General features: G+C 39.6%; 1 pseudogene; it reads left to right on the top strand.

The window, feature by feature from the left end:
• Positions 1-14,456, top strand: part of LOC109387934 (polymerase delta-interacting protein 3 pseudogene) — a 21,908-nt pseudogene extending 7,452 nt beyond the window's left edge.
• The last annotated feature ends 5,532 nt before the right edge of the window (positions 14,457-19,988 follow it).

The raw sequence follows: 19,988 nt of genomic DNA, 5'->3' as shown, positions 1-19,988 counted from the left end.
AGAGGCAACATGGTCATACTCATCAAAAGCTTTAAATTTTTGTAGGCCCTTTAATAGAAAAACTTTAATTCCCATAATTTTTCTAAGTAAATAATCAATGGATCACAGTTTGAAAAGTTGGATCTTTAAGACAAATATCAGCAGCTATTATGGAATAATGTTAAAAGATCTAAAGAAATAGTCACAAAATAGACAAAGAAAGCAGATTAAAACACACTTATAGTATCCCATTTTTAAAATTTTATGAATACATTGCTTGTATAAATAGATTGGAAAAATATACACTAAAATGTTAGCATAAATTATCTTCATGTGTAAAACTGTGGGAATTATAATTCATTCATTAACTGTGTGAGTTATAATCATCAATTTAATTCCTCTCTTCAGTAAAAGCAAGACTTGGCCTACCTTGTTTATTGTTATATTCCCAGTGTTTCATGCACCTAAAGAGTTGTAACAGTTCAATACATATCTTTGAGTGAATGAAAGTGATTTTTATCTTCTTATTTATGTTCATTTATATTTTGTCAATTTTCTACAGTTAGGATGAGTTCCTTTATTATAAGAAAACAAATAATAACTATATTTTTATTGTTGTTTTTCCCAATGGCTACTGTAGTTCCCTTCGAAGTCCTAAGTTTGGAATGCTTTCCTAGCAAGGTCACAAGGAATGTTCCAAGGAAACTAGTGAAAACTGCATTCATCTGGGAAGTCAATGGAAATTAAATAAGAAACTTACACATTTGCAAATCAGGTATCTGCACTGATAAGCGTGCTTTAAGGTGTCTTTCTGTCAATCAATAATTAATTGAACAGCTACTGCGTACCAAGCATTCTAACATTCCTTGGGATGGAGAAAGGAGATGACTACAGTGAAGAACAGAGTGAAAAAGAACCTCCCTGCTTCCAAGGAAATTACAAATTTTAGTGGAAAAACCAAGCCTATAAGCATGTAATTCCATATAAGACAGAATGAAATGTGATACAACAGAGCTATAAATTAAATGCCATGAAAGAAGAGAAAGGGGGGATTAAACGCAATTGTGTGGTGGGGAGGTCAGAGAAGGCTTCAAAGAGGAGCTGACACCCTTAAAAGATCCATAGTTAAATTTTGATAGATGGAGAAGAGGGAGGTCTTTTCTACATTTAACCTTGAATTAGAATAAAACTAATTCCCAATAGCCTGGCATTTAATCACTGCAGAATCAAAAGGCCAAGCAGACTCACTAAACATTCAGGGACAGATTTTTTTTCTAACCCAGAGGGCATGCAGCAGCAACAACAAATTACAAACTTTGCCCCAGAGTTGGATGCTTGTCCAGCCCTCACCTGCCCAGCCTACAGAGGAGCAGCGATAGGTTCTGGGCAATTAATTAATTTTTTTCCAAAGCATTTATCACTACCTGATTAGCATATTTTTATGTGCTTGTTGTCTGTCTTTTCCCACTAGAATGAAAGCTCCAAAAAGGCAGGGATTTTTGTCTACTTTGCTCACCACTGTACTCCTAGCACATAGAACAGTGTGTAGGCTATGGTAGGCATTCATTAAATATTTGTTAAATCAATGACTACCCTGTGGTGTAGTGCAGCACATGCAAAGTGTGCTGTACTCTGGGGGACACTATCAGTGCCATCACTACCACCCCAGTTGAGAGGCCAAATAAGACACTGAATCCAAGATGCATAACTCCTGTAAGCATGTGAATTTGGACTGGTATATATTCAGGAAACTTCAAGGATGAAGTACTTTCAGGAGCTTCCAAGTTCATTACCCTAGAAAAGACCTTAGAGAGCCTGGTTCAAATCCATCAGAAAGCCCATCAAATTCATTCATTTCCTCCTTCACTCCTCCATGCTTTCATTTAACAAGCAACTACTGATTCTTGTCCTATGTGAAGTACTGTTATAATAAAGAATTTGTCTCTGTTCCAGGTTCTTGAGAGAGAGCTCCTAAACCCTTGGAATTCTCCAGGTGTCTTTGTTAGGTGGTTCCTTGTACCACACCTGGGTTTATGCTAAGGGAATGAATGACTCAGAATAGGGGCTGGTCAGGCCAGAAAGACCAACCTGATGACTAGAGGAGTGAGGCTTTGAGCTAGGTGATATGAGCCCAACCTACACAGAGGAAAGAAGGATTGCAGATTAAGTTCAATCACATAGCCAACAATTCAATCAATGAAACTCCAATATAAATGCTGGACACTAAAGCTTGTGTGAGCTTCCTCGTTGGTGAACACATCGATGTGCTAGGAGAGTGATGTGTCTTGATTCCATGTGTCAAGGACAGAGAAGCTCTCTGTTTGGAAACTTCTCAGATGTCACCTTATGTGTATCCTTTATAATGAAACTATAATAATAAATATAGCACTTCCCTGAGTTCTGTGTGTCATTCTAGTGAATTATCAAAACTAAAGAGGTCATGGGAACCCCCAAATTTATAGCCAATTGGTCAGAAGTGCAGATGCCCTGAGGACCCCCAAACTACTGGCTGCTATTTGAAGTCAGTGCAGTTTTGTTGGGTACTGTGCCCTTAAACTCTAACCTCTGACCTAACTCAGACTTAAAAAGCTGAAGGTCCTCTCCTTTTATTGCCAGTAAAATCCTGGAATAGAAGTAGAAGTTTGTAATCAATTAGTTGTATTATAAAGTAAGAAGACACCCATTGGTGGAAGCATGCTTTCCCTCCCTGGCACCACCATGGCAAAAAGGGCACAAGAGCACCAGAAAGCCACTCCAAATTCACCCAAAGGCCAACACTCATGATTTGGCTGAGGGCTACAGCCCGTGTGTGTGTGTGTGTGTGTGTGTGTGTGTGTGTGTGTGTGGTTGTGTGTGTACACATATACTGGGGGTGCCAAAAAATGTATACACATGACTTGTATTCATCTTTTATTATCAGTATATATCAAGTATTACAATTTTAATACAGTTTTTTCCTTTTTTAAAATGTGTATATATATNTATATATATATATATATATATATATATATATATAATTTCCTGCAGAAGAATTGGTTGTTGGAATACTAGGGGAAATTCCAGAAACAGGTTTTCTCATTTCTAACTGAAATGTGTCTTCCTAACAAAATTTTCAAGTACCTTCTTCTAAGTAGAGAATATAAAAATGCTCTCAGAAAATTATATCTGACAGTGAAGTCAGTGCAATAAGTCAAGCCCAGAAATTGACATTCTTATCTTAAACAATGATACATATGGTGTTCTAGATTATGAGATACGAGAACAATGCTGACATTAATATCTTAGATGAGACCTTAGACAGTTTTCTTAAACTTTAGGAGCCCCAGTTTGCTTATCTGCACAATAGGGATGACAGCCCATGCCGCACATGCCTTAAAATACTTTTGTAAAGAAAAGAGAAGTTATTCAAAAAGTTAGCTCTGTGTCAGGTGTGAGTTGTTACTATAATACATCTCAAGGAACTACTGAACTTGAGTTTATTTTTTTTTAAAGTTATTGCATATCTTATCTATTCATAGAGCCTTTTCTGCTCCGTGATCAAAATTTATACTATGTATAAAGGTCAACACTTAAGACTGGAATTGCATTTTTTTTTGGAGAACTTAGCAAAAAGAAATTTAAAAGATTTAATATAGAAACAACTAAATGAGTCCTTGAGCACTTGTCTCCTTTGCTAGGATATTTTGATAAAATTTTCAAGAAAAACTGGAAATTGGATTAATAACAAGGATGTACTACATAATAAACAATTTAATATTAATCCTGTATACTTATATAATGCATCACTGTCCAAATTCACACTGATTAATCTCTCTTCGGCCTTCCAACAATGCTATGAGGCGTTTTAAATATGATGCTGTAGACCCAGAAATGCTAATAATTTGCCCAAGGTCACAAAGATACCAAGTACCACCTGAAAATAGCTGACACTGGAGAAAAATACCTTATATCTACTGAGTACTTATTATGGGTCAGACACCACTCTATGCATTTTACACACTTAATTTGTCTAATCTTCTCCCAAACCCTATAAGGTAATACTGTTGTCTAATTAAGGAACCTGAGAAAATGAGAGGTTGGAAACTTCCTCACAGTCCCAAGCTTCAGGATAACCCAATTAGGCTGGTATTCCCTTGTCTATTTCTCTAGGGTTGGGGCCCATCTGAACCACCGCCAAGTCTGAGAAGTGGAAAGGTATCATTCACCCAGAATGAATCAACTCACACAGAACTTACAACACATTGAAAGGTGGGTGCATGGATTTAAGGATGTATGGATAGATAAAAGGATGGGTGAATGGATGGATAGATGGAGAGAGAAAAGAACAGGTGAATTTTATGCACACGTGAGGAGGAAGATGAAGAACAGGAAGATGTGATGTGTGTCTCTTGTTCTCAGCATATGTATATATACTGTTGACTCCTATCAGCAGAAATTTAATAATAATTATGATTATATGTGGTATCTATTTGCCTATCTAAAGTACCTATATTAAAGCATCCCTGACTTGGCAAAGTCCAATTCTTCTGAGAACATTCTCCTGCTAAGAAACAGGCTGAACTCTGATGATTACTAAATAAGAACATAATTAATTATTTCTTCAACTGAATAGTCCTGAATTCTACCACAAATCAATCAGTTCTTCCAGCCTAAGAAGCTCTGACTCTATTTTAGCTCAATGAAAAGAAAATCAATGAAGGCCAATTATAGCCCATCTCGTTAGAGTATGCAAATGGTATGCCATACAAATGTGCAGCCATTGCCTCTGGAATCTCAGAGCAGGCTGGAGGAGCCAACTGTGGGCTGCTGCTGGCCCCTAGCCCTTCAGGCCACACAGTAAGACCATACCTATAGTCTGCAAGTGGGGGACCGAGTGTAAGTTTCTTTTCTTCATCCTTTTAACAATCTGTATTCAGAGGCTCCTATGTAGAAACCATCATGTTGGGTCCTTAGGGTACAGGGAGCAAGTGTAGGCAGATGCCTGATGTTCAGGGATATTGATCTACATTCTAGTGTAACAACATTCTGCATCTGAAAGCTGGGTTCCTTATAATTCATTAGTTTGCAGCCTAATTACGTAGTGCCTGGAAATTTCCAAGCAAAAATAACATATATGTCACAAAGGGCCAGGCAAGACCTGTGTCAGGGACAGACAGGGTTAATAAGTAGGGAACACTGAGGGGATGCACAATACAGCTCACCTGCTCCCCAGGATTCTCTGACACCCACCACAGCCCAGCCACAGGGCTAAAATTTCTACTACTGCTATCACTCTTTGGGACTAAGGCTTTGCATCTCTAGGGAGCTCCTGGTAAAATACAGACATCAGATGGAAAGAGTAAGTCACTAAGGTATGTTTCCTAAACTTCAGGTATTTGCACACCAAATCTCCACTTTTCAATATCATATTTACGATATTTTATTGAATCTAAAATGCTCTGATGTTGATCTGTCTTGATTTGACCACAGGTGTGAAATGCAGGTTTCCACCACTATCAGTGCACTGCATGACCTAATCCATGGGCATCATAATATGACACCAATTGCATGATACAGGATTTCAGACACGTTAAAATATGGGGGTAGGGGGGAATTGAACCTTTAGAATCTATGAAATAGAGTAATATTTTTCTCTTTAAAATCAACTCACTTTTTTCACTTAATAATTTTCTTTCTTAAAAGAAAATCTTTTTTATCATTCCTTAGAAAACCAGTATCACTGACATAACTTAAAGGGAACCATGTACATAAATGCAATGAGGACTTTTAAGATAATTTTAAATTCTAGCTGAGATAATTAATCAAGGTGTACATGTTTTTTATGCCCCTTTTTAGTATATATCTATATCTATATATATAGATAGATATATAGATATATATCTATCTATATATATATATACCGGTGTATATAATTATATATACTAAATATATATATATATATACACATATATGTATATTACTTCTATACCAAAAAAAGTCTAAGAAATAATTCTACCTCCCAAGACTTTGCTCTTGAAGCCTACACTTTGCTGTGTTAAAAAGGGAGCTTAGCAATTATTAAAGGATTAAAACAACACTAGCACCAAAATAAAACTTTCTCATCTCAATTAGAAATATTTGAGAAGAAATTGAAAAGAGAATAATTTTCACTCTACATGGTTCAGTGTTATGTGGTGCCACAATTATATACCCGTAAAATATTCTCCCTCATACCACTAGTCCCACAGTGCCACTTGTCAAGAGACACTGAAAAACCACCATTAACCCCATGAGAAAGAGTTATCAGAATTAATCAACTGTCAATTTGGAAAGCCAAATAAAGATTCTGAAGTGATGGGACAGAGGAAAGGGACATTTTGACAGGTATGTCAGGAAGGAGAGTCCCAAGATGGGCAAGGCCGTCACAGAGGAAACAGCCCAAGGGACAATACCAAAGTGCACTAGGAGGAGGGCACTGAGCTGCCAGGGAGAATCACAAATTCCCTGGACATCTAGAAAAGAGGTGTTCAGGGGATGTGCACATGGAAAAAGGAGACAATTAAAGAGTAATTCGGAGGAATAAGAAACAAATCTTGCCAATTTTGGCATCATACCAGACTCCTCATTGAAATAGGCACCTGTTTATCATTGACTCTTGTCCAACATTGCTCCTCCATTGACTCAAGGAACAGAGGGTTCTATGACAACATGGAAAACTGTACTACATTCAGTCCTTCACATCATGGATTCAACCAACCTCAGATTGAAAACAGTTGGGAATCCGCAGTTGAGAACCTGCAGTTGGGAATGTGAAAATATCATTTTCACTCCTCAGTTTGTTGAATCTGTGGATGTGAAATCCGTGGAATGAAGAGCCATCTGTGCAGTTGACCCTTGACCAGCACGAGTTTGAACTGCGCAGGTACATTTACGTATAGATGTTTTATTTTTCTTCATGTAAACAGAGGACATAAACTTACAGTATGGATAAATAAAGTACAGGACTATAAATGTACTTTCTCTTCTTTATGATTTTCTTAATAACATTTTCTTTTCTCTAGTTCACTTAATTGTAAGAATACAGTATATCACACACAATCTATGTGTTAATAGACTGTTTATGTTATCGGTAAGGCTTCCAGTCAACAGTAGGTTATCAGTAGTTAAGTTTTGAGGGAGTCAAAAATTATACGCAGATTTTCTACTGCATGGGGATCAGTGATCCTCACCCCCACATACATGCTGTTCAAGAATCAACTTAAGGACCCTGGATTATTATGCTAAGGATCTGTGGGGAAATGAGCCTTCCATTCTGGTATTTAATCACTGTTAGTTTAATTTTTTGGTTTTTGTCTAAGTCTCTTAATACCAATATATACCAATCCCCTCATGCTCTCCTCTGGAAAATATGAAGAACAATTAGCCATAATGGTTTTTGCAAGAATCCTTCTTATACATTAGCCACCTCTTTTCTAAATAAAACAACCCACTTCCTTTAACCTGAGGTATGGCTACTGAGATACCATCACTTAACATGAAAAGCCTGGGTGTTCTAAGTTAGTGTAGTTGGTGCTTTTAACCAAATGGAAATTGGTATTCTTAACCAAAATGATGTAGGAGTAGAGAATTTAACCTTTTACCCCCACCATTGGCCTTTCTCACTTATTTTTTTATTCCATTCATTTTGTGCTTCCTTCCTTGAATCCACTCATCTCTTTAAATAGGGTGATCAAAATTGGTAATTATATTCTAAATAATGGTTGATCAATGCCAAGTGTATTCTTGCTCTTTTCATGTCATACTCCTGTTAATACATCTCTCAATCATGTTCCTTTTTTTAAAATAATAGCATTACAAATTGCTGACTCATATTTAATTTATGGCCCACAATACTTCAGCCAATTCTTTTAGTACCCTTGGATGCAAATTGCCAGGTCTTGCACATTTAGATACAGATCTCACTTATTTAAATTATCTTCCTGCAAGTCTTCTTTTCCCTTTTCATTCTCCTGAAGTATGCATTACCTATTTCCAGAGTCCCATTCACTTGATCATGCAGAAAGGTTTTTTTAAAAGACATGAAATGCCCTGTGGCCTTTTGATGTCATCACAGAGTTTCTTTCTTTCCTATCTAATTAAAGGACAACACTCTGCTTTAGTCTTTTCTTGCTCCTGGTAAAGTAAAAAAAGGAATGTTCTATTTCAACTTTGAAAGCTGCATCTCATTTCCTGCTTTAGTAACTCTGACCTTACTTCTATAAAGCCTTCTACAGGTATTTGTCCTTGAAGCTTCGGCTTTCTCTATAATTTTTTTCTATTTTGGAAGTTTATGTGATTTTTTGATAAATCAATTAAATTTTTTTCTGTCTCCCCAACTTTTTCAGACATGTGAACCTGTTTTCCCTCTTGCCCTTGATAAGGTTCTGATAATGCACTTTAAGAAATCTAATCTCATGTTTAAATAATTAGTTGAAAAGAGATCAAAAGAAGGAGCCCAGGTGAGCAGAAAGTTTCTTAAGAAAAAACGTCATGTGTTGCTGAGAATATTTCAACATTGAGGAATGCATGGTCACTTTTATTTGGAATACTTTCTTTCTTTAAGTCCTTAATACTTTCCTTTTCTAAAATATCTCAGAGAAAGATATTTCACATTATCTCCATCTACCCAATCTAAAATTTGCCCTTGCCACTCTTTATTCTGCTCTTCAACTAACTTTCCCTACTTGTCACCTGAGCCCATTTCTTCCTATAATGTTCTCAGCAGAGTATGAAATTAGAGTGTTACTATTCTTTTTTTTTTTTTAAGATTTTATTGGGTAATTGGGGGGAGGGGAACAGCGTTGGGGGATTGGGGAAGGGGAACAGACAAGTCGTTGTCCTTTTGTTCTTCAGTCTAGTTGTGGAGGATGTCGCTTCACTGGCCCATGTTGGTATTATCATTGTGCTCCTGGGTGAGGCAGTCACTCGCCGGCCATTGGATGGCTGCTCACTCACGGTGGCTCATGGCAGCTCACGAAAGCTCACGCTTGCTGCCCACCAGCCCCCCTGCAGCCTACGCCATCGCTGCAGACTCACGGCAGCCCAGCTCCACTCCAGGTCAAACTGTTGTTCACCATCTTAGCTGTAGAGGGAGCAGCATCACTGGCCCTCATGTGGGATCCAAACCAGAGCCCTGCTGCTCAGAGCTGGCGTCCCAACCCATCCTAACTAATGCACCAATCGGCTGGCCAGAGTGTTACTATTCTTAATATAAACCCAAATTTTATTCAGTACAGTTCTGTGACCACTTCTTAGCACTCCCACTGCCAATAAATGTATTGGACTAATAAACCCATACCTCCTGAATAACTACAATAGTCTCCAATTGTTGGCCTGCTGTCTTCCTTACTCCATGGGCAGTTTATTTTCCATTCAGTAGCAGAGTGATCTTTTGAAAACATAAATTACATCATGCTCATCCATTGCTCTTAGTATTCAGTTGGCTTCCCTTCACACCCCAAATAAAATCCAAACTCTTTATCATGACCTACAAGGTCTTCCATCACCTGACCCCTGACTATATACCTTCCTGCTCATTTTAGTATCAGGGCCTTTGCACATGCTGCCTTCTCCCTGTAATACTTTTCCCCTACACATCACTATCTGCTTACACGTCAGCCCTCATTAAGTTCATTTGGACCTGCTTTATTTTTCTTCAATCCAATGTATACAACCTGATATCATATTTTTCTCCATGTGTGCATTTGTTTAATAGTCTCTTTATTAGAAGACAAGCTCTGTGAAGGCAGGAATTTTGTCTGCTTTGCTCTCTGCTGTATTTCCAGCAACTGAAACAGTGCCTGGCATAGAGCAAACACTCAAAAATAATTTTAGAATGATTAAATGATGAAATAAACCCTGTTCTTTTTACCTAATATTTTATCACATTCCTTCAGGGACACAAATTAAACACCATGATGAGAACAGATTGCTTGGCACTCATGTCTTTGCTCCTATCAGAAGTCCTATACAAAAGAAAAGTATTTGACTTTATAATGATAATGCAGCCTGAAAATTTCTGTTGTGAAACGCTATTCTGAGTCACTCATTACAAGCTCACCAGGGAAAATAAGCTGCAGATTATCTGCAAAGGAAAATTTTGTTTTGCCCACTGCTCTTCGGAAAGGTCAAAAAGGACAGCATTGATTAAGGTTCAGGAGGGGTAAAAAATGCTGAGGAACTAGTCATTCTGAGTAGAATTATGAAATCTAGGAAGTGTGAGAAGCATGCTAAGTACTGAAAAGAAGGCTAGTGTAAGGATGCTACTGGGAGAATGTACCTTCCAGGAAATGAAAAGCCCAAATTATAATCACAATGTGAATCTCATTTGAGATCAGGTCTGAAATAAAAGCCTGAGGGGAGGGGAAAAATTGTTTATGATTTCCATGGACAGTTTTCATAAATATTCTTGTTTAAAAATTAAAAAAAAAAACTCAACTGTTAAGTCAAAAATACTTTTTCCAAGTGTTTTTACCACCATTAAAAATCAAGATGTGTTCTATTTAGCAATTACTCATTCATGCATGCCATTATTCAGTTAAGAAATTGTCAACATCTCAAACTAATAATATTAAATGTCAGCTGTAATTGAAAATTAAAAAAAAAACTTTAAAAACAAATGGTCCAACAAATATTTGTTTCATGCTTACTATGTCCATGGTACTGGAAAGTAACATTCATGGCAGTGGGTGGAGTGATGACAAGAGGGTTGAAAGATGTGGTCCCTGACTTCATACAGAGTACAGGCTGTCATATTAGTCATTTAGGCATCAAACACTGCTGCTCTCTGGTGATCATGAGGCGATTATGATCCAAGCATCCAGGAGCAGCTAAAGGGTCTAAAGAGAAACAATTTGGACACTTGTTTGACGATGGCTGTTGGAGAAGTGATGGTTTTCCAAGTGTACTACAAAATAAACAGCTCCATTAAATGCCTCACCACTAAATACGCTTGTCTGTGTGTAAGAATTTGAGCTGTTATTTATTTCTTAATGAGGTTTTAATGGGTATGAGTTTTTAAAACAGTTCTAAGGGTCGGTGACTGCATTTTCCAATGACACCCCAACATTTAAGTTCAATTGCCTTTTCTCTCTAAGTGTACCTGGTGTTAGCAAAGTGTTGGACTCCTAATAATTTAGGTTCCATATTAGGGTTCACTGAAATTAAAGGATCAAGATAAGGTGAACGTGTAGTTATGCTTACACTCACATGCCATTCTTTCCATAAACATACAAAAGCAAGCTTCACAGAGAAGAAAAAAACTGAAGCCTTCCCAATTTTCCACTGTGTAAACCTCTGCAATGGAAATAGATGGGTTTGCTCAGCATTCAATCCAACCTCTGCCTACCATGCCTTCCCACACAGCAGAAGTTGGAAAGATAAAAACAATAGTTGCCTGACTCCTTTGAAGATGTGCTTGGGCAAGACCCAATTTTAAGTGGGGAAAGAGATGTTTGTTTTGCTCGTGCAGATGTAGCAGGCAGATCATGTCTCCAGAGCCTATATTGGAGCCAACTCACTGATTTCTAGATTTGGGCCAAGATGATATGTTTCTGAACCAACAGTGGCTTCCTGATCCCAGACTCACAGCTAAGGGAATGTGACCCTGGAACCTAGAGTGGGCCCAGTGGTCTGCTGATTCCCAACTTCCTGATTGTGATGAAGTCAGGCTGTTTGGGTTGTCCTTTTTGTAGTAGCCCCTGGAGGGCCCACCAGGGACTGCTCCTCCAATCGTTCCAACAATTGTATAAATGCACCTGTGTTAAACCTTTCTCTGCTTAAAATAGCTGAAGTGGTTTCTTTTATTGGGTTGTCGGAAAAGTCATGATGCAGTTTTGCAATGAAAAACATAGAAAAAATACGTCATGACTTTTTCGAAAACCCAATACATCCAAAAGAGCCCTGGCTGATAGAGCCTGAACCATAATTCTACCCAGGAGGTAACTCATCAAAACCGGTAGCTTCTGCTTTTTCCATCTGTCTACAGAAAACATTCTCTGAGTCTTATCTAAACACTACTTTGTGTGGTATTTTAAGGGCTTTTTTTTTAACACTACTTTAATGACTCCTAAAAAAGAACATAAAATTCCTTTTATGTCTCCTTGTCCTCTCTCCTCCATTTTTAGCCAGCCTCCATTTCCTGGGTCATGGTAAGCTCCTTGAAGTAGATCTATTAATGCTAGGGTCATAAAAACAAGATGTGCCTTGAAAACGTAAGGGGACTCAATGGGACAGGTTGGATTCGAGAAACTCCATTGTTGCTTTATTAAAAATTATTTTGTTGGATAACTTTGCACCTGAGAATCATCAAAATCTAGGATTTATTCCATAGTTAGGTTTAAGACAGACCATTTAAGTTAATGTAGTCAAGCCTTCCAAAGCTGAGAGAATGAGGCATTTAATTCTTCTTTACAATTTGTAAATCAACCACCACATATCAGCATGTGGAGCAAAATAATAATAATAATAAATAATAACTCCTACTTGTTGAGAGCTTATGTTGTGAAAGATTATATGCTAGATCAACGATTACTTCCAAATCTCACATCGCCCCTGAAATATCATTTCCTTTCTATAAATGAAAAAAACCAGCACAGAGAAAGTAAGTTGCCTGGTGTTTTAACTCTGTTTAACTCTAAATACAGTCATCCTTCCAGTATATTCATTCAATCCATCATCTAGTAAATCTTTTCTGAGCAGCCAGAAGGAGGTCATGCTTCCCAGGGGGCCACGCTTTCTATGGGGGTAACACAGGAGATATAAAAACTGCAAATAGTTTGGACCCAGTTCTACAGCACACTCACTTCTGAAACAGATGGCCAGTCCTGCCCACTGCTATTGCTTGGGAAACCTGACATGACCAGTTCTCAAGCCATCAGGAACCATCTCTTTCAAAGAACACCTTGCTTTGGTTCTGACCTTTCCATTTTTGCTTTTCATGGTTGAGTTTACAACCCATCACTGCCTCTTATTAGCTATGTAACCTTGGGCAAGTTATTTAAACTCTCTGATCCTCAGTTTCCTCATCCCTAAAGTGAACATAATAAAAAAATACCTTCCTCATGGGAGTTATTATAAGGATTAATTGTAAATAGAGCTCTTAGATGTTTGCTGGCAAACTCCAGAAGCAGCTAGTCTCTCCATAGGGCCCAAAGAGGTGGGATCAAAGTTTGAGGGAGTAAACTGCTCCGGGCTCGCTTCATGGTGCAAGGTGCTGGACATCTCCCTGGATAAGCTCACCTGGAAGCGGAAACGGAAAGGCGGGGCTGCAGCAAAGGGGAGGCCCAGTGCCAGACCCAGAGTTGGAGGTATCTGATCTCATGTTGGAGTCCAGCAGAGCCTTCTCAGCCAACCCATATGCACAGCCACCTTCCAGCAGAGGTTTGATGCATGGCCGAAGATTGGCCTTTTGGATGCCTGGCTCCAGCTGAGTCCAGGATGCCTGGGGAAAGCTTTTGCAAAAAGATGCCCAGTTTCATATCAAAGGGAAAGTGCAAGATGCCAGAGAGATGCTGAACTCCTGAAAGCCTCAGAGCACAGTGCCCCAGGAGCCCCTCCAAGTGGTCAAAGCCTGGATGAAGCTCAGTTTGAAGCGACATTCCCCTGCTGCCTTCATGAGCCCCACACCCCAATTGGGACAGTGACCCCACTCCTAAACTCACCAAAACCATCCAGGTTCCACAGACAAAAGTTGTGGCACCACTTTATGCCCCTCCTGCTGGAATGACTATCAATGCTATCAATAACCACCAAGCCAAACAGAATTTATAAGACCTGGAGGAAGACGATGACTTTGTAGTTCCCATTCCTAGTAACATGAAATGTGTAGCCTCAGGCAGCTTACTCCACCACTCATAGGGGCCAAGCAATCCCAAGCTTTCCACATCCAAGGCCTTCCCTCTCACCAAAGTGGTTCAAAATGGTGCATGCACAGTTCCTGCTTCCCCTCTCCTGTTGGAACAAAAGCCTTGACCAATATGTCCTGGGCACTAGTGGACAAGGAGTAGCCTCCCAAAAAAACTGCTGTCTGCTGAGCCTGCCCTCAGCCCTTTGGAAGGCACCAAGATGACCACGAATAATCTGCACCCTCGAGACACCAAGGAGGACATTGTTGAGCTTTTCTGTATGTGTGGAGCCCTGAAGTGGTCTCAGCAGGTCCATCCTTGGGTAGCAGAAGTGGTCTTTGTGAAGTAGAATGGTGCCGTTACCATATACATAAGATGTGTAACAGTGTCTGCACAGGCAACTGATGTAGTGCAACCTTCACATGAATAAGAACGTTATCACCTCAGGCCAGCCCATCCTGCTACAGCTGAGTGATAGCCCCTCTGTAAAAAGGAGAGCAAGCTGCTCTCGCGGTGAATTTTGCCACCTCATCCAACCCTCCTGCCAAAGTAGACCCTGACGCCATCCTGAAGGCACTCTTCCAGTCCTCGGGGGCTTTTGATAGTCCACCCTGATTTCTGTTTCCCCAAATCAGAAGTGCTTTGGTACACTCCACTGGTCTCTCAGAAATTAAGTCCTTTTGTAATAGACTGCTGTGCCACCCAAATCCTGACTTTAAGACCAAAGTATTTAGTCCCCCAACTGCTGGGTGTGCTGCCCGCCAACAACCCTCAGCTCTCAGCCCCTGAGAATTGTCCTCACCTGGCTGAAAGAAACCACCTCAGCCAAAGACTTACTGTCTTCCTAGTCCATCATGCTTTCAATGACACGTTGATGCAGGGACATGAAAATGCAGCCTCCAGGGTTAAGAACTGGCTTGGGATGCCAGAGGGCCCCGGTTCAGATTCCACATATGAGGGCCAGTGACACTGCCCTCTACAGCTAAGATTCTGAACAACAGCTCAACCTGGAGCTGGGCTGCTGTGAGTCACCGGCGACAGCATAGGCTGCAGTCCCTGTGGCAGTGGGTTGCCATGGGCTACCGTATACAGCCAGCAGCCAGCGTGAGTGGCCAGCAGCTGCTGTGAGCAGCTGTCCAGAGCCGGCGACTGATCTGCCTCTCCCAGGAAGAGTGCAATGATGGTGCCAACTTGGGCCAGTGAAGCAACGTCCTCCACAACTAGACTGAAACTTGTCTGTTCCCCTTCCCCCAATTCCCCAGTGCTGTTCCCATCCCCCAATTCCCCAATAAAAATCTTTAAAAAAGAAAAAAAAAGAAAATGCAGCCTCTAGTCCCCACCTGGGGAAAACTCTGAAGGTCTGTTCCTGTCGCAGAGCTCCCCACAGAGTCGGCCACTTCCCAGCCCAGCTCCTCTGGCATGTGGTAACCCCAAGAGCACACCCTAATAAACTCCCTGCATGCTCATTTCTGATTTAAAGTCCATTTCCCAGGATCCCACCTGCAACATCCAACCTGGAGACATAAACTCCAAGTTTGCTCCATGTTAAAACAATTCTTTTCACAGGTACCAACCTCTATTCAACGCAGCAGGCACCTTCCCAGGTCTTCAATGATAAGACTTTCCCCATCAGCAGTGTGGTCTTATCATTGAAGAACTTCCAAAGCAGTCTGCTTACAAAGCTGATATAGTAATTTTGATACCATGGGCTTGTTGGCTTCTTCTCCTCTTGCTTTATGTTTTCTCCCCTTTACTCATCCACGTGCCTAAGATAGAACATACTCAAATAAAGTTCTATCCAAAACCTTACTCGGGGCTTATTTAGGGATTGGGTTCATGAAGCCTGGTTCCTACCGCACTTAGGGTGAGTCCTCCCCCATGAGTCTCCTCAGCACTTTATGCAGATTGACTTTTGTCAGGGCTGCTGAACCCCAACTGCCAACACAGCTGATGCCTATTGGTTTGCCCAGTCCACAAGATTTGCCATTAACAGCTTAATGTTTCCTGGTAGGCAGTGAGCATAAATAAATATTTGCCTTCTAAGCAGAGAATAGTCACATTCAGCCCAGTTTAAAGCTGTAATTTTTAAAAGACTGAACAGTTCCTAGTTCCCTTTGAAACCAAAAGAATCATCTTAGCTGCAGAATTCACCCACATGAGGATGAACTTAGCCCATTTACTTTCTGGTCTGTACAGTTTCCAGCTTTCCAATAAGGAGGGCATGACATAAATTTGCTTCACAGCCCAGGGCAGTTATTTCAAATGCGTCTCTCTGCTCCTTGAGCACACACCTGGCCTTAGCTGTGTCTGCTTACTGTTCTCAACTCTGCCAGGGCACTAGAGGAAGATTAATCCTCAGCACCAGGATGACTTTCCTTCATGCAGAAAGTCAGCGGAACTACCACATGGAGAGGAGAAAAGCAAAACAAATTGAGTGACGTGGCTTTGTGTGGACAAGCTTGGTTTACGTTTCAGCTGCTCTCATTGTCAGTCATTTTCATGCTGTGCTGACAGCTATCCATGGTGTCACCACTGGAATGAGCAGTCCCTTCCACTCTCCATCCTGGTTCTCAGCTGAGGAGAGCAGATGGCACATGGAGGAGAGAATAAAGTAGACGCCAGGAAACTCCAGACTCTCTCCCAGAAACAAACTTATTCTGAAGAAATCTTCCATCAACCTTTTTTTTTAACATTAGTCAAGGTTTAATCCCAATGAATTTATCAAATGGATACTTTATGCTTTAAATAAGTGTATCAGCTAGAAAATGGTTCTCATAATTATAGTACATATACAAGAAATGGATGGTTTTAGTTCAGGAAGAAAAAAACTGACAAGAGGAAGAACTACTATGTGTTACTTTCTTATAACAAATGAATGAAATGGCGACCATATTATTAATAGTGATAATACTCATAGCTACTACTTATTGAGTGCTAACTATGTACCAGGAATTGTACTTAATTGCTTACATTATCACATTTCATCCTAATGACTTAACTGAAGTGAAGGAGTTATGCCTCAGTTTATAGATAAGAAAATGAAGGCTGCAGGGATTAAGCTGATTGTCCCAGCTAACACAACTGCAAAGTAGTGGGAAAAGAGATTCTAGTAAAGGACCGTCTGCCTCTGCCCTTAACCATTAACTCATTGGCCACTGGTCTCTTTTCACACCTTCATGACAAAAACCAGGATAGACATCCTGCACTCAGCCCTGCTGTCTCCTTGTTAGTAACTATCATCTGTGCCAGGACCTGCCTGTCCTAAGACTCCACCAGGGCACTACACAGCTTGATTCCCGAGGCCTCCTCTACCAGCCTGGCCTCTTGAAGGAAGGAGGCCTAGCTGGCCAAGCTCCCAGTTCCCTTCCCTTGCATTCAAAGCCACTTCAGCCTGGACACACTTCTCAGATGCTATAAGAATAACAATAGTTTTCAGTAAAGCCCAATAAAGCTTTCAATAAAGCCAAGACTCATCTTAAATTGAGGGTAAACTCTCTAACTCAAGGGCTTATTTGCATATTTTTATCTTCTTAGTTACACAGTAAACACTGAGTTATTGGCATGGTATTTCTGAACAACTCAGGTGTTTTGCCTTTAATTAGAAAAGGAATGTCTGGGCACAGATCACCCCCATTTGGAAAATAAATGACCATGCCTTCCTTGTATCTTGTGGCCTGTATGAGTCTCCTTTATCTGGAGACTTGATTCACCAGCCACTTCAGATAGAAAGTTTATTGACAGCAGATTTGTTTTGTTAATCTTCTGTCCCTGGAGACCCTTTTTTCACATAGGAACTGCTAAAAAAAAACAATTGTTAAGTTAAATTTTACTGTTCTCTCACACAGAAACAAAGCCCAGAGAAAACCTGTCCTCTAGAGTGACCAAGTCATCCTGGTTCACCAGAGACTTGCCTGATTCAGGCACTGAAAGTCGTATGTCTTGGGAACTAACTCCCTCAGTTCGGGATAAATCTAGACTGATAGCCATCCTATCATTCTCTCCGGCATATGTACACCTACTTAAAGGTCAGTTTTTCCCACCAGTCTGAGGGACTACTCCAAGGAAAAAAACCAAATTATCACGTAAACACATTTGGACTTTTCCAAAAAACATAAAATGGAATCTACCATGACAGGTGTGGAAACATAATTAGCTACAAGATAAAAAGAAAACAAGACTTTAGCCCAAAGGTATTTCTTTTCTGTTTTTGTTTTCAAAGAACCTCATAGTTACATCATAACTATTGAAAAATACAATGGGAGGGGTGAAATGATGCAGAAAGAAGCCAGCCCTTCAACGTGTACTGTCATCTCTCAGGACACCAATGTAATGTGAACTACACAGCACCTGTGTGATTTTAGCAGCATACTGTGCACATGTTTAAAAAAAAATCAATTTTTCCTAAGAGTCAAAGGGTTAAGGAGAGGTCACAGGCACAATTGGAGAGCCTAAAAGCCAGATATTATTTTTGAGAGACTATAATAGCCTGGTGATCAGTTCAAGAAAATCACAGTCATTCAAGATGATGTCTTACATGTACTGGCTTCTCTGTAAAATGAATTTACCTTTTCATTATTATTTACTGAGTGAGCCAGTATTTCATTTGTATGGATTTTATCCAGCAACTAGAGAGAAAAAAACACAGAAAATCTAATAAAAAGATGAAGCTGCTGTACAATATTTTGAGTCTGTATCCTGCCTTTTAAGGTCACGTTTCTGTCTTTTTTATGATGTTCATTTTAGAAAATGAAAAAAGTGTATACATATGAAAGTGTGCATTTTATGTATTCCAATTGACAGCAAATTCAACCTGACAAGTATGGAGACATACCTACCAGGAATGACAGCAACAAAATAGTGGCAAAAAAAAAATCACAACTTCATAGCAGGTTGGCCTCATTGGTTTATCATTTGAGTGATAATATAGAATCTTGTCTGCCTGGTACAGGCATTTCAGTTCTACCATTTCAGGATGGGCGGTAGGAATATAATATAGTTAGATTTGACAGGTTGTGCCATTTCTGATTTTAAAAATTGGACCCCTAGAAAGTATGTTCATTAGCAAGTCCCCTCCTCTTGAAAGGGACTTTCACTAAACCCCCAACTTCTCTATTTCTCTTCATTCACTGTTAAGTCCTGGGGTATAGGGAGCTTTACAATTAAACATCCTGTTCATACTATCATTGCATTGTGCTGCCAACCAGGTCAGAGTTCATTAAAATGTCTTCAAAATTAAAAAATCTTATGCAATGATTTTCCAATCTGTGTACCCCAAAGGGCTATAGAGTCACTATAAAGGGTCTGTGACTCTATTTTGAGTTTTCCTAATTAATGGATACAAAAAATATAATTGCCAAAAGTAAACCAAGAACCAAGTGTCCATCAACAGACAAATAAATAAGCAAAATGTGGTATATACACACAATGGAATATTATTAACTATTCCGTCTTAAAAAGGAAGGAAATTCTGACACATTCTATACCTACAATATGGATGAACCATGAAGGCATTATGCTAAGTGAAATGAGCCAATCACAAAAATATAAATACTGTATGATGATACTTATGTGAGATGCTTAGAGTAGTCAAATTCATAGAGACAAAAAGTAGAATGTGGTTGCCAGAGGCTAGGGGGAGGAGGAATAAGGAGTGATTTTTTAATGAGTTATAGAGTTTCAGTTTTACAAAATGAAAAGAGTTGCGCAAATGGATGATGGTAATGATTGCACAACATTGAGAGTATATTTAATGTCACTGAAATGTACACTTAAAATGGTTAAGGTGGTACATTTTATGTTATGTGTATTTAAAAGTTGGGGGGAAAATATATAGCTACCATCATATAAGGGTTCTTAAACTTTTTAACACAAAAAGAGAGTCCTCCTATTCAAAAGGTTGGGAACCACCAGTCTAATGGAAACGTGTGTGGGAAATACAGAACCTGGGTTTTTGTTCTACCTCAGACACTAGCTAGTTTTTTAAGCTTATCTGAATCATTTATCTTCTCTATACCTCAGTCTCTACATCAGGTAAATAAGGACAGGTGAAGGGAAGCTCAGTGAGAAGTGTAAAAATACCCTTCAAAGGAAATAGTTATGACTTATCCAACTTCCTGCCCCATTGGCAATAACCGTGGCCCCAGATAT

This window comes from Hipposideros armiger, unplaced genomic scaffold (genome assembly GCF_001890085.2).
Source record: "Hipposideros armiger isolate ML-2016 unplaced genomic scaffold, ASM189008v1 scaffold_175, whole genome shotgun sequence".
NCBI lineage: Eukaryota > Metazoa > Chordata > Mammalia > Chiroptera > Hipposideridae > Hipposideros > Hipposideros armiger.
Note: the sequence above shows the minus strand (reverse complement) of the source record. Positions and strands in the feature narration are given on the sequence as shown.